General features: G+C 38.5%; 1 protein-coding gene and 1 long non-coding RNA gene across 4 annotated transcripts in view; one reads left to right on the top strand and one right to left on the bottom strand.

Annotated features, from left to right (window-relative positions):
- The window catches only part of BIRC6 (baculoviral IAP repeat containing 6), a 320,140-nt gene that overhangs the window by 68,345 nt on the left and 232,966 nt on the right, over positions 1-18,829 (bottom strand).
- Positions 11,071-13,843, top strand: LOC140909343 (uncharacterized). 3 transcript variants are annotated; one of them, XR_012158183.1, is made up of 3 exons: positions 11,071-11,393; positions 11,783-11,875; positions 12,979-13,843. It is a non-coding gene; the product is annotated as an uncharacterized lncRNA (long non-coding RNA). The 3 variants fall into 3 exon arrangements; XR_012158185.1 differs by having other exon boundaries at positions 11,071-11,505; positions 11,788-11,875; XR_012158184.1 differs by having other exon boundaries at positions 11,071-11,505.

Below are 18,829 nucleotides of genomic sequence, written 5' to 3'. Positions count from 1 at the left end.
CATGCTGCAGGCTATAGTGTCAGTTCCAAATACTTCATGCTCTACAGATTTTTGATTTTCTATTTCAGAAACAACCTGAAGCAAGCCTCCTTTATAATATGTCTAATTAACACTCTAAATTCTGTTAAGTTTTGCGGCCAATGTTCATCCAAAGAACACTTTACATTCAAAAGCCTGTAGGAAAATCACCTAGCCTTAAGCAAAAGTGAACTATAATGCTAGCATACCATAGTCTTTATAGTTAGCCTGATTTTTCAGTTTTTCCTTATAAGGATGAACATGAGTGCTCTCGCAGTAGCGTTTTGAATATCAAAATAAAATGCATCAGAAAAGACTGTGCTCATAATTAGAATAAATGGCTCTCAAATGGCTCCGAGATTACTTGACAAGATGCTGCTGCTATTACACTCCTTAGGTTTTAGAAAATACATTTACAAAAATATAGGTTTTTTTCAGGTTAAATCTATATGGAGTTGGATTACTAAAAAGGCACCAAAAGCTACCTGCAGTGGTATATTAGGATTTTAAACTGTTAGAGTAGACGCTTAAATGAAAACAAGGACATTTATGAAAAATAGATAATCAGCTTTTGTATTTGATGTCTGAAAGGCTCTGAACATCTTAAGTTGTGGTATATGAAAAATGTAGACTACAGTACACTTGCAACATTAATTTTCTATTATGTGCTATGGGTAGGAACTCGTGCTTTCAGGGACACAAGGCTTGGGCTTAGAAAACTACCAGAGAACTCATCTTCCAATAACAAGGGACAGTCACGCGATTTTAGTGTATAAACCTGAGGCTCTTATTGTGAGCATTTTAAATTTCAGTAATGGACAATATCTCAACATTATCAGTATCTTAGATTAAAGTTAATATCTTATAATAAATCCCAATTTCCAACACCTGCCTAACTTTCCCGAAAGTAAAACCAATCCCATGTCACACCACAGCCTATGGCAGGATTTTTCAGAGAAGTCTGGAAAAAAAACCAAAGTTTAAATATATAATTGCAATGTTATACATCCAAAAGCACATTTCAATTATAGCAAAAAACAAGGATGCATAGGTAAGACTAGCTGAGCAGCGTGGTAGTGAATTAACAAGATTATATGGCAGCATGCGTCTGCTATTCTTCATTTCCAGACAATGTTTTTAAAAATGTGTCAGAATTTTTGTAAAATCAGCATACTTTTGGGGAGTTCCCTGGACTGCAATAAAACATACACACAACATTAACGCTTTAGCAAAGTTTTTTTGTTTCTCAATAACATAACTCAAACTGTACATCAATGATTGAAATGATCATTTCAATGTTTTAGTCATAAAACCTTAAATCAGAACAATGTGTCAGGAAAAGCATGAGTTCTTTATGGGATGGGAAAGTCAAATTATACAGGGAGGAAACAACAAGAGTAGGAGAACTGGAAGCACAAGCCAATAAAAATAAAAAACCACAAACTATTAGTGAGTGATAATAGTACCACTACCACTATATTCCAGACCTGGTGTATCCTGTGGTCATGGAACTTCTGCAAAAAGTCATGCCTTGCCACAGAATTGCATTGTGGCTTTTGTTTAGGAAACAAATTTAAATTTCTAGTTTTTATGCTTGTAAAGACAATGAAAATGTTATCTGAGTGTAAACTGATGGCCGCAAATGTCTACAAAGAAACAATGGGTCTGAGAGGAGTGAACTGCCTCAGTCGTCTCACTAGGAGCCCTGTGAACACACTGATTGTGCCGCCATGGAATTTGACATTTTTCTAAAGTATCACACAATTAATAGTTTTTGCTACAGAATTTGTTGTTTTACTGCAGCCATCTGCCCAACATATGTTTCTTTTCCCTGACCTGCTGGTATCTGCCTGCAATTGCCTCTTACTCTGCACTTTTCCCCACAAGGGGCAATAAACTGAATTATTGTGCACGTTCTCTTCACTGTTCTATAAAACCAAGCAGGGTGGGGTAAGGGAGCCCAAAATGCAGGTAGACCAACTAGGCTACCTAGAGAACACAGTAGTAAGTGAGGCTGGGGTAGCCCAAGCCCCGTGCACCCAAATCAGCTGGCATGGACAGCCATTGGTTGTTAATTGTGATGTAGACATACCCTCAGTCCTCACTTTGAGGGCTCTTAATGCTCTGGGCATGGAGTATTTAAGATGAAACTGAATTTTAAGATTAAGACTGCTGTAGTGAACTTGGCTTTTTTGGAACAATATAATTGTCTGCTGCAAAGATAAAGCTTGCCAGGGCAGAGGAAAACTTTCTCAGGCCTTGTTCAAGACTGAAATTCACTCATTAAACGAACAGTCATGAAATAAAAAGTACACCACGCCTCATTACACACACACACAAATTCATAGTCAGTTCCGCTCCACCCCTTGGATGGAAGAGGAATAGAGAAGACACTGTTCACAACAGATAACACTCACATCACTTAATTTATTTCTGGAATGTGCTCAGATAGGATGGTGAAGGTAAGAACTTAATAGAATAGAATATAAATCAGTATTTTTTCAAGAAAATGTAAATATGTCACTCATGCCACATAATGTGTTTGCCAATTCCTGTAATTTTTATATTTATGAGGAATTTTTTTTTATTTAAAGGGGAAAATAATACATATTCTTGTCCCCCTTTACTGCTCTTTTCTTTGAGCAGATGCACACCTGATACATGAGGATTTAAGATAAGCTAAAGGTGAACATTTCTGTGGGGAAAAACTTGGTATAATTTTGGCAAGTGCCTTTTTAGAGTCTTAGCAGGAATAGAGGATTGATCTTCCACTTGTATACTGGTTGATAAAGGTTGTGGTTTATCAATGAAAACAAGTTTGGCAAGGAAAACAAGATTAGAGTCACATAGCCAAGGATCAGAAGGTATTTTGGTTGCTGTCAGGGTTCCTTCCCCACTCTGAACTCTAGGGTACAGATGTGGGGACCCGCATGAAAGACCCCCTAAGCTTATTCTTACCAGCTTAGGTTAAAAACTTCCCCAAGGTACAAACTTTGCCTTGTCCTTGAACAGCATGCTGCCACCACCAAGCGTTTTAAACAAAGAACCGGGAAAGAGACCACTTGGAGACGTCTTCCCCCAAAATATCCCCCCAAGCTCTACACACCCCCTTTCCTGGGGAGGCTTGAAAATAATATCCTAACCAATTTGTTACAAAATCATCAAAGACCCAAACCTCTGGATCTTGGAACAATGGAAAAATCAGTCAGGTTCTTAAAAGAAGGGGTTTATTTAAAAAAGAAAGGTAAAAGTCATCTCTGTAAAATCGGGATGGAAAATACTTTACAGGGTATTCAGATTCAAAACACAGAGGATCCCCCTCTGGGCAAAACCTTAAAGTTACAGAAAACAGGAATAAACCTCCCTCTTAACACGGGGAAAATTCACATAAAACGAAAGATAAACTAATCCGCCTTGCCTGGCTTACCTATACTGGTTGCAATATTGGAGACTTAGATTAGGATGGGTTGGAGAAGATGGATTTCTGTCTGGCCTCTCTCAGTCCCAAGAGAGAACAACCACATAAACAAAGAACACAAACAAAAGCCTTTCCCCCACCCAAGATTTGAAAGTATCTTGTCCCCTTATTGGTCCTTTGGGTCAGGTGCCAGCCAGGTTAGCTGAGCTTCTTAACCCTTTACAGGTAACAGGATGTTGCCTCTGGCCAGGAGGGATTTTATAGCACTGTATACAGAAAGGCAGTTACCCTTCCCTTTATATTTATGACAGTTACACAGAGTGATTCTTGCTGGAGGCAACTGTGGCTGAGGAGAGCCTGGATGCAGTGATGAGCTGCCAAAACCTTAATAACCTGTTCCCTCCTCACCCCACAAGGGGGTCGTGGCCCACTCCCGCCCCCCGCGACTCCTGCCCCATCTAACCCCCCGCGTTCCTTGACACCACCCACCCCTGGACCTCTGCTCCATTCACCCCCCCTCCCCTGTCCCCTGACTACCCCCAGAACCGGACAGGAGGGTCTTGTGGGCCACCACAGTGGATGCCCACTGCCCCCTGCCCCTAAGAGCCAGAGGGACCTGCTGGGGGGTGAGGTGGTGAGTCCCAGCGGTGCTTACCTGGGGCGGCTCCCAGGAAACATCCAGGAGATCCCTCTGGCTCCTAGAGGCGGGGTAGCATAGCTGGGGGGGGGGAGCAGGGGGAGCGGCTGCTCCCTCCACCGATCACATCAAAAGTGGCGCCTTAGGCACTGACTCCCTGGGTGCTCCGGAGCTGGAGCACCCACGGGGAAAATTTGGTGGGTGCAGAGCACCCACCGGCAGCTCCCCACCCTGCGCCTGGCGCCAGCTCACCTCCACTCCGCCTCCTCCCCTGAACGTGCTGCTTCTCCACCCCCCACCCCCGGCTTCCCGTGGATCAGCTGTTCATGCAGGAATCCGGGGAGGGCTGAGAAGTAAGCGGCACCTTCGCACTCAGGCCCAGGTGAGCTGGGGCAGGGAGCGGTTCCCCTATGCCCCCCTCCCCTGGGTTACCTGCTGCAGCGTGGGCAGCCCTCCTCGAGCCCCCCCCGCCCCAGCTCACCTCTGCTCTGCCTCCGCAGGCCTGAGCACGAAGCTGCCGCCTGCTTCTCAGCCCTCCCAGGGTTCCCACGCGAACAGCTGATTTATGGGAAGCTGGGTGTGTGTGTGTGGGGGGAAGCAGAGTGGGGCGGCGTGTTCAGGGGAGAAGGCGGAGGCAGAGCAGAGGTGAGGTGAGCTGGGGCTCGGTGAGGACCTGCCCGTGGGTGCTCTGCACCCACCAAATTTTCCCCATGGGTGCTCCAGCCACGGAGCACCCATGGAGGTGGTGCCTAAGGCGCCACTTTTGGCTGGTTGTTAAATTTAGAAGCCCTTTTAGAACTGGTTGTCCCTCGGGCTTCTAAATTTAACAACCGGCTCCAGCTCTCCACTGCCTGGATGTGCTAGAGTCATCAAAACAGGTGTGAAGGACAAGTGAAATATTTAACGTGGCAGGCAACCGGAGATTAGAAGCATATCCCAACAGGTCACAAAAAAGAGTATTTCAGCACTCTGTGGTCTAAGGGGAAGGAAGAGAGGTCGTCGGAGGGTAGTATTGCCTCAGGTCCACTCCCAATACACTACTAATGTTGATCTATAATCAACAAGATTTGCAAGGCTCTTAGGATCAACCCCTGTTGAACTGTCTACGTTTTACTTAGAGGCTTTTAACTTTGTTTATATGGAAAGAACAGACGAATTACATTTTGGATACCTGCATCATAAAATGTGTACAACTGCATAACCTGTGCACTTAAAATAGTGATTTTTATTCTTGTTCCCTACAAAACATTCCTAAATTCACTGTCATTATTACATATACAATTTCATAACATTTTTTCTCTTGTTCTAAATGCCAGCAAATGTAAACGTATAAATCCAAACTAAATTTACGTTGCTCCTCTTTCCAGTCACATTTCAGAATTCACAAAGACACAGTCTCAGTTTCAGCACAAATGGTAAAAAGTAAAAGAACTGCTGAGAGAGCTTGTACATGGTAACAAACATACTAAGGAATTATGAGGCTCTCAAAAACTGTGGTCCGTGGACCACTAGTGGTCCGCAAGCTCCATTCAGGTGGTCCGCGGATAGTTCCTTCTAAGGTAAGAGCCTGGGCAGCCGCACACAGGAGAATAAAGGGCCACCCACCTAATTAGTGGAGCCATGCAGGTGTGGCTCCACTAATTAGGTGCCTGGACCCCGAAGATGCACATGTAAGGTGAGGTGGTGGCCTTGGGGGAATAGGTGATAGGGGGCAGTGAGGTGAGATGGGGGAAATAGTAGATAGGTGAGGGGGCAGTGGGGTGAGAAGAGGGGGTAGGGGAAATTTGGGACAGGCAGGGCTGCAGCAGCCAGAGAAAGAGGCAACTTTCTCCAGCTCCAGGGCTGTGGCTGCCGGGGAGAGAACCCCGCTCCTTCCCAGCCCCAGCTCAGGGGCTGCTGTGGCAGGGGAGAGAGAGACATCCCCCCTCCTTCCCAGCCCGGTGTGGGAGAGACTACTGATATTAAAATATGAGTTGTGTGCTTTTATTTGTAGAACAAAAAAAGGTTAATTATTATTAAGTTTTTTTTATATACCACTTTTATCTGAAGTGCTTTACAATAGTTAGCAATGGTATAAATAACATTTGGAAAGATCATTAAGTGGTCTGCCAAGACCCTCAGCAATTTTCAAGTGGTCCATGAAAAAAAAATTGAGAACCACTGTGCTAGTCATTTGCTGCTCTCTGTTGATACATCCTAATTAGCTGGTTATTTGCTCAGTAGCTGATGGATTTACTTGTCTGTCATGGTTTATACTTGGCAGTATTGCATAAAGTTCTGCTGCTGACCTTGAATCTTTTATATGGACTATGTTAAATCAGCACCGTGACTTTTTTTTAAATCCTTCCTTAACTCTAAATAAGATCTGCATATTAAAACAATTTCACTCCCCTCCACCATTGAAAAGCAAAAAAATCAACTTCTACCAGGTAAGGACAAATGTTTATACAGGCCTTTGAAAATGAAGTATTATAGGTATCCTCAAGTAGCTTGGATGATCAGAAAGCAGCATTGCACAGGTTAATCAACGTACTTCCCCTCTATCCTAGCTCTAATGTTTCAAAGGGCTTCATGATGGATGGAGAGTCTCAGGACATACAAGAGGAAAGAAACTGGAAAAAAGGGTCCTAATCTGTCAGAAGCACTTTGAGGATAAAGAAACAAGTGAAAAAGAAAAGTTATTACATAGCAGCAAAGGAACGTCTGGCCTATACTAAAAGAGAGAGCTTAGAGGCCTAACCATCAGGTGTGAAATACTGGCTTCTTCTGGAGTCACATGCTCATGTTTCGGTAGTGATGTTTTAGCCCTTTATCCTGAAAGTAAATACCATAAGTACTATGCAGTTAGTCAAAACACTGAACTAGTGGAAGTCACTGGCAAGCATCTGGAAGCAGAGTTTGTTGAAATACTAAACTAGCTTTAGATAGCAGCAGCCTCTTCTGCAGGTGCAGGGAGAATATTTTTCTTTACTTCGTTTTATTCAGTTAGTTCAGTTAAATGACTAGTTCATTCAAAATTAAACATATTGGGAAATAAGAAAGCAGCAGTTTGTTTTCTTCTTCCAATCTATACATAAAAACTAGGTGAGAGAGGATGAAATTTACTAGATCTGAAGGATAGGACCACCAGAAACAACACATTCAATTCACAAGTATTGCTTTTGCTTAAAAAAAGAGTTTTAAATACATAAGGAAACAAGTTTATCAAAACATATTTTGTATCTTGAATATGTAAAGTAGGTTTAACTAATATAAACAATTTAAAAATGCTGTTTGTGCATTTACTTGAATTCCAGTTTCCATCCAAAGAGTGATACAAATCATCACTAAAAATGTATTCTCTAGTAAATCAGAAATGTATCATTCATCATTTTCTAACGTATAAACAAATGTAAAAATTAAAAATCTGAGTAAATGTATGTTCGCTATATAATTGCTTCAATGAATATATATAGATATAGTGTATCTTCCTGGTTAGGAAAAAAAGTATCAAGTTTAGTATAAAGGCTACATTTAGGGCATAGCAACATTTTAATGGTTACCAACCAATCAGCTTCTTTTTAGGCAAATAACTAAAAAGAACAAATGTAAACCCAATTATTTAAGCCACTGATTTAAGTCAGCCAATCTCCACTGGATGCTAACGAGCCTACACTGCATTTTTCTAGAATGAAGTCTTGTCCTGGTGTCAAGGTACAATGTGTCTCAAGCACACATTTTCGTACAGCATCCTGTGTGTCTTCTGACAGCTGTACTCCACAGTGGAAGTATCTCCAGTTCTGTGTTATAATATGTATAATTTGTAAAATAGTTAAGAATGAAAAATCCTGTATTAATTACAACATCTTGAACTGGGATTTCTCTTTTATTGGGATGCCTCCCAAGAACATTATTTTGGCACAATTATAGTGAAGGATAGGTGACTACTTCTTAAAAAAAGAATAGCATTAACATGTACACTGCTTAATGGGGATTCATTTAACCGCTACCAAGTAGTTTGGTGGTATATCATCATGTGTGGGAATTCTAATTTCTAACTTTTTGATACACACATTTCCAAATAAATATCAAGCATTTTCTTGGATACTTAGGAATCAGCAGTCTTCAGTCAAGGACAGCAATGGTGAGGCATCATCAGGATAAACTTAACATGCATTAACAAAACTTTAGGATTGAGAAGTCAAGCACTCAAGTCACAAATGCAAAGTTTAAACCTTAAGTCAGCAAGCTGACACCTCTTCATTCAGTTTATTGTCTTTTTAATCACATTTGTTGATAGTTCTTTAATGTAAAAATTTCAAGAACTACTGGATATGCGCTTATTATATATCAAAATAAATGAAAATCTTATTAGAACATTTGGACTTACTAGAAGAATTAATTACAGAGGTTTGTGATTTTAACAAATCCATACCATACCATACACAAAGACTGGGGACTAGTAATGAACTCCACAAAGTACATTATAACTGGTCAGTAACCTAAAAAAGGGGGGAGCGTTTAATTCACTGGGCATTTTGTAAAATTGTTTGAAACTGTTTTAATGCAACTTCAGATTAAGGTTTATAATCAGCTAAGTTATAAATACCGTGGGGGTTTTTGTTTTGTTAAACACTCATATGGGGGGAAGGGGAGGCAAGAGGGATGTCTCCTGTTTTAATGTTCCAAAATTGCTATAGGCAAAGAACAAAAGATTGAAAATTAAGGCTCTGATCCTACATACACTTAAGCAATTTGTAATTTTGCATAGATACACTGTACACTGACTTCACTGGGACTCCTCAGGCTTAAACATATGCACCCACATGTTTGCTGAATTAGGGGATAAAATTTTGTTTTTTATTAAATACTTGCCTAAATGGCATACAGTCTTTGGCATCTTCTACACTAGGAAAATAGGTTGGTATAACTATGTCACTCTGGGGTGTGAAAAATCCACACCCCGAGCGATGCAGTTACACTGACCTAACCCCGGTGCAGACAGTGCTAGGTTGATGGGGAGATGGAGCATCTAGGCTGATGGGAGAAGCCCTCCAGTTGGCACAGGTAGTGTTTTCAACTGAAGCACAAGTGTGGCTGAGAGTATGTGTGAGACAGAATGTGTGTGCGCACACACGCCAAAATTTTCAAGGTTAGAAGCCTAAAGTTAGACATTTAAATATGGCTGTAGGAGCCTTAGGTTGGGATTTTCAGAATCACCTACATGATTTAGGAGCGTAAGTCCCACTGACATCAAACTGCAAATCCTGCTGAAGCCTGGTTAAAGCATGTTTCTGACCTGTGGAAATTCAATACTGGAACCTGGTGTTGGCTACAAATTTATCCTGGCTATTTGCTTATCAATTTTGTATCTGAGTTTGTGTTTTCTCACAGAAAGGCTACCAGTGAGGCCCTAGACTTACTTTTTTTTCCAGCCTTGATGAGCAATTATAGTGTGAAATTTCTAAGAAAAAAATCTCTATGTAAAATCTGACACAATGAGAAATTAAAGAAACAAGTAAACATGTTAGCATTTTAAGATTACAAAATGGAAAGAAAGTAAACTACCAGCAACATGTGTTTTAAATAAAAATTGATTTAAAAAAGTCAAGAGTAAAATAAAAATTACCATGCAAATGCAAGGAATGCAAATGAAAACTGGAGAAGGATAAATGCTTTTTCAGGAATTTCTATAACATGTTGCTTTAGATCAGGGAAACTCAAGTATACTGAGATTTCTAGTCACATTATTCCCACAGTATTATGATATTTACCCTTAAATTAGAATTATTTTCTTTGTATGCTGCATAAGCCTTCTGATTTTATCTATATATTTTAGTCCACAAATCAAGCTTTGTGAAAATGAACCATTTTAAAGAATTTGTTTTGGGAGAAACCTTCAAACAAATGATATTCACAGTAAAGATAAATTTGTATCCAGTCACGGAAATAGATAAACAACATCATACAAGCCAAAACACATTTACTTGGATAATCTCCTCCACATAACATGTAAGTGAATAATCAAATATTTCTGAACAGTGGCCTCTTGCAAAAAAAAACAAAAATTATTGAGGTTTTTTTCTGAATTTGTGGCAATAAGACTTCAAAGTGCTCCTAAAATGGAGCAAGCAAAAGTCACATAAGAACAGCCATACTGGGTCAGACCAGAGGTCCGTCTAATCCAGTATTCTGTCTTCCAACAGTGGCCAATGCCAGATGTTTCAGAGGGAATGAACAGAGCAGGTAATCAAGTGATCCATCCCTTTTGCCCATTCCCAGCTTCTGGCAAACAAAGGGTAGGGACACCAACCCTGCCCATCATGGCTAATAGCCATTGATGGACCTTTCTTTTTTGAACCGTGTTATAGTCTTGGCCTTCACAACACCCTCTGCCAAAGAGTTCCACAGGTTGACTGTGCATTGTGTGAATAAATACTTCCTTTTGTTTGTTTCAAACCTGCTGCCTACTAATTTCATTTGGTGATCCCTAGTTCTTAAATAACAATTCCTTATTTACTTTCTCCACACCAGTCATGATTTTAAAGACCTCTATCACATCCCACCCTCATTATATCTTTTCCAAGCTGGAAAGTGCCAGACAATTAATACATGTCTAATTCATACACCGGGATTCTAATGATTGCTTCCCATAAAAAGCTGAACAGGAACATTTTTCCACTAAACAGTCTTGATGACATACACATTGTGACCTGAATTCTTTGGGTGGGGAATAAAAAGGGGAGAGCATTAAAAGTAGTAATTACTGTTTGAAACTATAGCCTGTCAAAGCAAGCATCAAAACACAAAAGGCAGAAACACTGTTTCAGCTCGAATGCCTTAATGCAACTGTGTCATGAAGCACTTCATCAGAAAACCCTGAAGTACAGCTAACTCTTTTCCCCTCTGTACAGCAGCACAATTTCACTGTTACAGGAGTAAAATGTGCCTGGCCTGACAATGAAACAGCAGAGCCATCACATTGTTATGCAACGCACTGTCTGCAAGGGTGGTTTGTAGTTCCTTCTTTATTCAGCAAGTGCCAAGTGCATGTTTAATCAATGTCACAGCTCACTACAGTATGCAACCAAAGCCACTGTCTATCCACTTCTCAGAGCTGACTGGCTGCTAAGTTATGCAATGCTTTGAAGAATATCTTGGAATTATTTTCAGAGGCTTTGAGTGCAGGTCTATGACAGTCCGAACACTACTGCCAATAAAACAGATATTTTTCATCCTTTTTCGAAGTCTGGACTAAAATTACATAGTGTAATTGAATATACAGTTTACTGAATTTGGAGTTCTTGCGTGTCAACGTGAAAAAGCGTCTTCAGAGGGCTGGTGAGAAGCAGAGCAGATTAAAGGCTCATTTTTGAAGTGAAAGTCAAGAAAACTACATATACCTAAACAAAAGCAGGAGCTTATCTAATTTTTTTTTAATTAAACCCAAATGGCATGTATTACTTGCTTGTGAATAAAATATATATCATCTAAGGAAAAGCTCAAATTTAATTAAGATAATAATGTACAGTTTGTGTCAATATTGAAAGGGTTGTTTGTTTGTTTGTTTGAAACTATGTTTAGCTTCAATGGATTACAGAAAGATAAAGCCAGTCAATATTTTTGGAAGATCTTGTAATACCATCACTTCCACAGCTTTAACTTCTTTATCAAAAATTGTTCATGTTCATATAGGATCTCTCTCTTTCTCTCTCTCTTTAAATGAAAAGAGCAGCCCTCCATGAAGATAAAAGGTTGGTTTGTCACTGAATCGAGGACTAAAAAGCATGTCTGATGACATTTTATTCCTGATGCAATGTAGGGTAAGGAACATTTTCTTTTTTACTGTTATCTAAGCAATGTTATGTTATGGGTTGATGACTTAATTTAATTTGATTCTCAGCAGCAATGTGTTTATCTTTAATGAATAAAAACATCTTCAGAGGTAAATGTAATTATACTCTAAAATGTTATTCTGAATCTTAAGTAAGTAAATAAGGGTCATTTGGACTACTAGAAAGATTAAATCCACATTTTAGTAAGAGCAGAAATTCTTCATCAGGAATGCTAGAACATAGCAGATAAACAGCATCCAGTACCTAATCCAAAAAGGAAAGTAATCTTTTAGAAAAATGCTTGAAGAAGGTACTTGTTTGCACATACATTAAGAACATAAACAGAACTACACAGCGGGGGTTACCGGTGCCTTATATTTTACAACAAAAAATGGAAAGATTGTACATTATCATATGTAAGAAATCCTCAAATTCTTAATATTTTACAACATTATCAAAAGTATGATCTCTGGGCATAGTATAGTAAGAATATCATCTTTGAAAACTGAATCTGCATTTTTTGTTCAATATTTACTGCTGCACAAATGGCCAAAAGCTGGTAGATTAAAAAATGCCTTACCTGTAACTGCTATTTGTACGCATAGCTATAAAGGCTGCAGAATTATATTATGACATTTCTACACTACAAATCACTAAACAAATAAGTGTATCTTCAGTTGTTATTGTACCGTGACATTCAATGTTCAACAATAGCTAAGAAATCACAAATGCTATTTCAGTCATTTTCAATTATATGACCATTACTTGCTTGTGTTCAATTTTTATTTCACAAGGAATAAGATAAATAGGCTAAGGCCAAATTAAAAACAGCTTTTATGACAAAACATTAAATTGGCATGCAACAACAAACCCGAGCCATTTTACATCATGCCTAATTCCACAGCTACAAAACAAATACTACTTAAAATAAGAATATAGCCACACAAAGAAAACAAAAAATGAGCCAGACATAACAGAGCATTAAGAAAACAAAAGATCTTTAGTATACAGCTGCAGTGCACAATTTTTTTTGAAAATGTCAAAACTATTTGATCAAAAAGGGCTAGATTTATCATTTTTTCTTTTTCTAGCTAGCTGTCAGAATACCAGTGAAGATAACTGCAGAAAAAATGGGGACCTCTGCCATCACAACACTAGAAGATGTAAAAAAGCAAGAGGAGAATGAAGAAAAAGAAGAATCTATTTTAGCCATGTTGGGGATAATTGGAACAGTGCTCAATCTCTTTGTGATTGTTTTTGTGTATGTCTACACTACACTTTGATGACATTTTCCAGCATCAATTGTACAGTATACAGTGCGAAGACCTGAGATGGCAAGAATGATTTCTAAATGCAAAGCAATAGGAAACACTGCCTCAAAAGATTATCAAACACATTCCAGAGCAAAGTATCTGGCTAAGGGTTCTGCATCAATGACTGTGAAATGCATCAGTAAGCCCAGTTAGGAGTACTAAATTATGTAAATGCAGACTGACAATATTAAACTTCTCATTCATGAAGGATGAAGCTCGAACACTGGAAATACAGATAGTATTGTTTTATTACCAATGAACATTCAGGAAACAATCAGTGTAAACAAATTAAAATCCAGAGGACAATCGCACCATAGAAGTCTTCATGAAGAATGTAGATTACATATATATTTTATTTATTTCAATCCCATGCTTTCTATAGATTTGTGATGATACACCTCTGTATAGGTAAGACCAGAAAACAAAAAGTCAAGTAGGGTTTTTATTTTAAAAGCACCATTGTATGTTAAGATTTATACCAATGTATAATGAGTGTGGGGGGAAAAAGCACTGTTATACCAAAACTACCGTAAAATTATAAATAAAATTTTAACTATTGACTAAATTCTGCAACTTTTGTTATAATGTTTAGTATTTTTTTTTTAAGATTTATTAGAAGAATGATAGCAATACACATTACTAGATTTTTCCCTCCACAGTGTCATTTTGAGAATGTGTGTGACATGAACAAAATCACTTTTGGCATTTTTATATTGATGCTTAGTTTAAAATAAAATAAAAAGCATCATCACACAAGGGTAAAGAATTAACAATTAATTGAACATTTCTTACTAGCTGGATACTGACAGATTTCTAAACCGTTTGCTCTAAAGCCTCACGATCAAATTTAAGGGGTTTTTGCAGAGTTCCGGTGGGCACTGTGTTGTACAGAGGAAGACTTAATCCTTGCCTTGAGAAGTTTACTACCTAAGGCCCGGATCCCACATGGATCTTCGACTTTTTATACCACAGATATTTAATTGTACGGTTTATTATTTAGGCCCAATACTACACATATGTTTAACTTTTAAGTATGTGACCAGTCCCACTGAAATCCATGGAACTTGCACACATTTAAAGGTATGCATGTGTGTGAATCTTTGAAGGACTGGCTCTAAATCTAAGTTCAAACATATGTACACTTTTATATAAGTACACATACACACATTTTCCTATTCCATAAAGAAAACTACTTTGAGAACATTAAAGTTACAAGGTTAAGCATTCAAGGTGGGAAATGTGAAAGCTACAAGGGACACGGCACAATTAACTTTAGTTTTTATATAAAAGAGAAGTGAGATTTTAATCACCTAGTATTGCTAAAAATACCCCTGAAAATTACTACCTTCCAGGAGAAAGGGGGACAAGGAAGTAATTGTGTCTCTGACAGTGACGAGCACAATTTCTTTCCCGGGCTACTCTGGGGCAGTTTTGCAACATCCCATTCCTTAATCAAGGCTACCTGTAAATTGACAATCTAGTGCTTTTAGATAATCTACTACTGTGTACTATACTCTGTGGTGAGAAAGAAACAGAGCCCATGAAAGCCATTTAGAAATAAAATGTTCAGCAAATAAAGTAAGGACTCCACAATATCCACAGTGAATTAGGCAAAGGCTTCTGCATCTTTTCTCCAGCATATTAAACCATGAGATATTATATATTATTTATTTGAGAAGGATTGGGGGGGGAAGATGTTAAATTCTCATTTTTACTATTTTGAGCTTGATGTAAAGGGATGTCAAAAAAGTAAACAGAAATGAGACTACACTGGGGGTAGATATAACAGAGGTAGAGAAAAGATTTAGGTGTCATCCATATAGTACAGAAAATATTTAATCTTATGACATCACCATAGATATAGGAAGTAATATACTGTTTGGTAAAAAAATAACTGGAATCCACAAAGTATGTGTATGTGAAGAATAATATCAACATATTCATGCTGATTGAAGAAACTGTAGCATAGATTGGGATTTTTCTGTATATTTATAGTATTTACATATTGCACATGTATATACATATTACAGCACTGATTAACTTTATTTATAAAATTATCCTTTGGGTGAAGTTTTGGGAGAAATTACTCATACTCACATCAAAGATTAATGTGGTAATCTTGTTAAGCATTCTCTGCCTTAAGGAAATAGTTCAGATATATTTTAGTGTTTGTACAATGCAAAGTAAAATGCAGGGGGTAGCAGGATGCTGTTTTGATTCAGACAGCACTCTATCCTTTGAAATATTATTGAACCAGTGCACCAATATGATATTGATGCACTGTGCTGTCATTTTTACATTTCAGATAAGTCTGCTTTCCCAAGGCTATGACCAACTATGGTAAAGATCCCATGGCACCATTTATAAGAGTGAGGATGTTAATGCTGGTGTCCTGGTAAAATTCTTCATTTGTGTAATTACATTCTCTCTCAGTTCCCACTGCAGTTTCAGTTTACACAATGTTTTTTCACCGGCTGCCCTAAGTTATAAAGTACCATCACTGTAGGACAGTGACCCCAGTCTTATAAATTTTGTTTTAAGAAAAAGTCTATCAACTGCACCAGAGAACTATTGAACTCAACATGCCCATCTGAGACCACAGAGGCAGTTCACTAGGCAAAGAGTTTTGGAGACATAGATGCACAAACTTCAATAGATTGTTTAGAGTTTAAGCACTGGAAACTATCAAATATATTTGTGTACAGATCTCTAAAGTCAAGTGTGAAGACCAACCACCACTCAGGAACTTAGGGTAGGTTTTGATAGTTCTAATGCCAATTAGCTTCTATGTTCAGATCACCAACACTCACACACTTCCCCCACTGTCAGCTGCGGAATAAGACTCAGAACAAGTAAGACACTGTCTCCTCCAAGGGGAGAAGGAATTCTTGTTAGAAGACATTCATAAGGAGTCTCTTCTTCAGGTAAAGAAAGCCAAGGAAGACAGTAGTGCCATGTCATCAGAAGCTGTGCTGACCACAAACTTCCCCCTCACTGAGTTCTGTGGGTCTGAAACTAATGTGCAAGGAAGAAAGCAGAAAGGAAAAGCTGCCTGAAAAACACAAGGGTCCCAAAACTTTCCAGCAGCCAGCATTATGTCAGCTTCTTCTAGTAAACACAAAGACAGAATATTGTAGCTTGTGATGCAGTTACCAGCCTTTATTATAAAGAGAGACAGAGGCACCCAAACTCTTCCCCTTGTGGGCTCAGACCGGTGTAGTCAGCCTACAGTTCTCCAGACTGGTAGATCTACTGTGTTGTGTATGAGAACCAATTCACAGAGAAACCAGTACTGCTAAATTTAATTTTAAAAGTATTTTTAAACAGTGGTAATTTTAGGTAGAGCTTTCCTGTCTCAGTCCCATTGTGCTATGCACTGTATAAATACGTAACAAAAGACAGCTCATTTTCTTTTCCTTTCCTTTATGTCTTCTGTTCCCTTACTCAACTGATTCTACATAGACTCTGAGCTGCTTGGACTAAAAGGGATAATCGCTTTCTCTCTCTTTTCTGCCTTCCCTTACCTAACCTAAAAATTTTGGTTGGTACTATTTATTTCTTCACACATCTCAGAGGTCCTCTGGATCAAATAAAATACCTTTACTATTTAAATATAAAATATAAGAAACACTCAACCAGATGATGACTCTCACAAGAACTAGATGGTGACTCAAACTAGTTGCCATTCACAGCTGGGAACTACTGATGTAACAAACCAACTGTTTCACGGCAGATGTGGCTGCATTTCATCAGTAGATGAAGTCACTCCTGTATTTGAAAAATGATTAGGATTGATCTTTCTGGATGAAAGGTTCTATGTAAAAATTATGAAACAACAGTAAAAAAACGTCACTTGAAACTACAAAGATGAGATATACCTAAGTCCTCATTAAGAAAAAAATGTTCTGTTAGGTTTTTAAAAACATAAGAAAAAGTTATCAAATGAAAATAGCAGAATACAAATGTTAATGTGTATCGTGTTCTAATTCAGACATGAACAAGACATACGTATATTAAAATCTCATCATGCACTGAAGTGATGAGTTTCCTTCAATATTCTTTTATAAAAAATATTAATTGTAAATGCCATGGTAATTCTACACAAAGAATACAAATATAAATAAAAGTCGCTCAGAGTAATAGTTTCAGTAGTATTGTAACTCTGACCCTTATGAATAATGTCTGAATACCTTCGCCCTGTTCATGAAGGACTTTTCCTTCTCTGTATTACAGGGAAAAACGCAATTAGGGAAATTAATGAAAAGTGTCCAATTTACAATTTCAAGGATATCTGGATCACTTTGCTCCTCCCCAGAAAATGATGCAGGACATGACTGAGTGATCTGCTTGGGTTGCAAAGACCTGTTTCAAGATGAGGTTTCTAAATGATTAAGTGATATTTAAGTGGTCATCTGCTTATTTATTAAACATTTCACTTTTATCGGGAACACGTGATCTTCTGCGATATAGATTTTTAAAATTTTTTTTTTAAGAGCCAGTTAATCTAGAATGAACCTGCCAGAACATATTTAAACCTCAGGAAAACTTAAGATAAATTTCTAGTTGAAAGAGTTGTCATTAAATCAATACCACATGCAGCTTAATATTTGGCTATTTCACAAACAGAGGTGCCTATTAACAAGCTTTGCCAAAAAGAGACTTTACAGGCAAGACACATGCGGTACTTGTAGCTAACTGTGCTTAAGATGAGTCTACAAATAAAACATAAAATTGCAGTCATCACCAAAACACTGAAAGACTATTCTAACATCATAACAGCAGCAGCAACCTATATAATATTAATTGTAGAGGGAGCAATAGCAACTCTATATTTTCCATTATAAAAAAACCTTCCCATTATTTCCCCCTCCCCCCACCTTTTTGAAAAAGATCTCTGGATTCACCATGGTTTGCAGCAGTGGGAGAGTCCTGAGGTAAAGGTAAGCGTTGGCTGACCCCATGGCCATTCCTTCTGCTGTGGGTAAGTTATGGAGCTGCTGAAAACTGCTATTTTCTGGTAGTGTGTTGCTCAATACAACTTATTCCTGGGTGGATGTGAAAACCCCTGAACATTTTATGTGTGATTTCTAGTGTGACTAGAAGAAAGGACTTGAATTCATGGTCTCCTGGCTTCTAATCCAAACTGAGAAACTAGGGCACATGGAGCGCCCTAGTTTCTCAGTTTGGATTAGAAGCCAGGAGACCATGAATTCAAGTCCTTTCTTCTAGTCACACTGACTGGTGTTAATACTTTTGTGCCCTTTACAAACCTTATTGGATAAGGTATCTTACCCCACTGAGAGGTTACACAAGCTTGGAATAAAACCAAGATCTCTAATAGGGCAGATTCAAGTCTCATCTATTTAGATTTGGCAGATTATTTCTGAGGGGCAGTGCTGTTGAGTATGCCGCTGTCTTGTCTGTAAAATGGGGCTACTCAAACATATATAATACACTCAGTGTATTATGCATGTTTCTCTATTCACATGTCTACAAAGGATAACAGTCTACTTGCGCTCCCTACTAGGGCAATTCACCTTTTAGGTCAAGTGCTAGTGTTTGTGTTGCAGAGACTCTGGGGTTCAAGCCCTGCTGATGGAGTGGTGTGGTGGGAGGGTGTAACAGTTGC

This window comes from Lepidochelys kempii, chromosome 3 (assembly GCF_965140265.1).
Source record: "Lepidochelys kempii isolate rLepKem1 chromosome 3, rLepKem1.hap2, whole genome shotgun sequence".
NCBI classification, from domain to species: domain Eukaryota; kingdom Metazoa; phylum Chordata; order Testudines; family Cheloniidae; genus Lepidochelys; species Lepidochelys kempii.
This window is presented reverse-complemented; position numbering and strand designations above follow the sequence as displayed.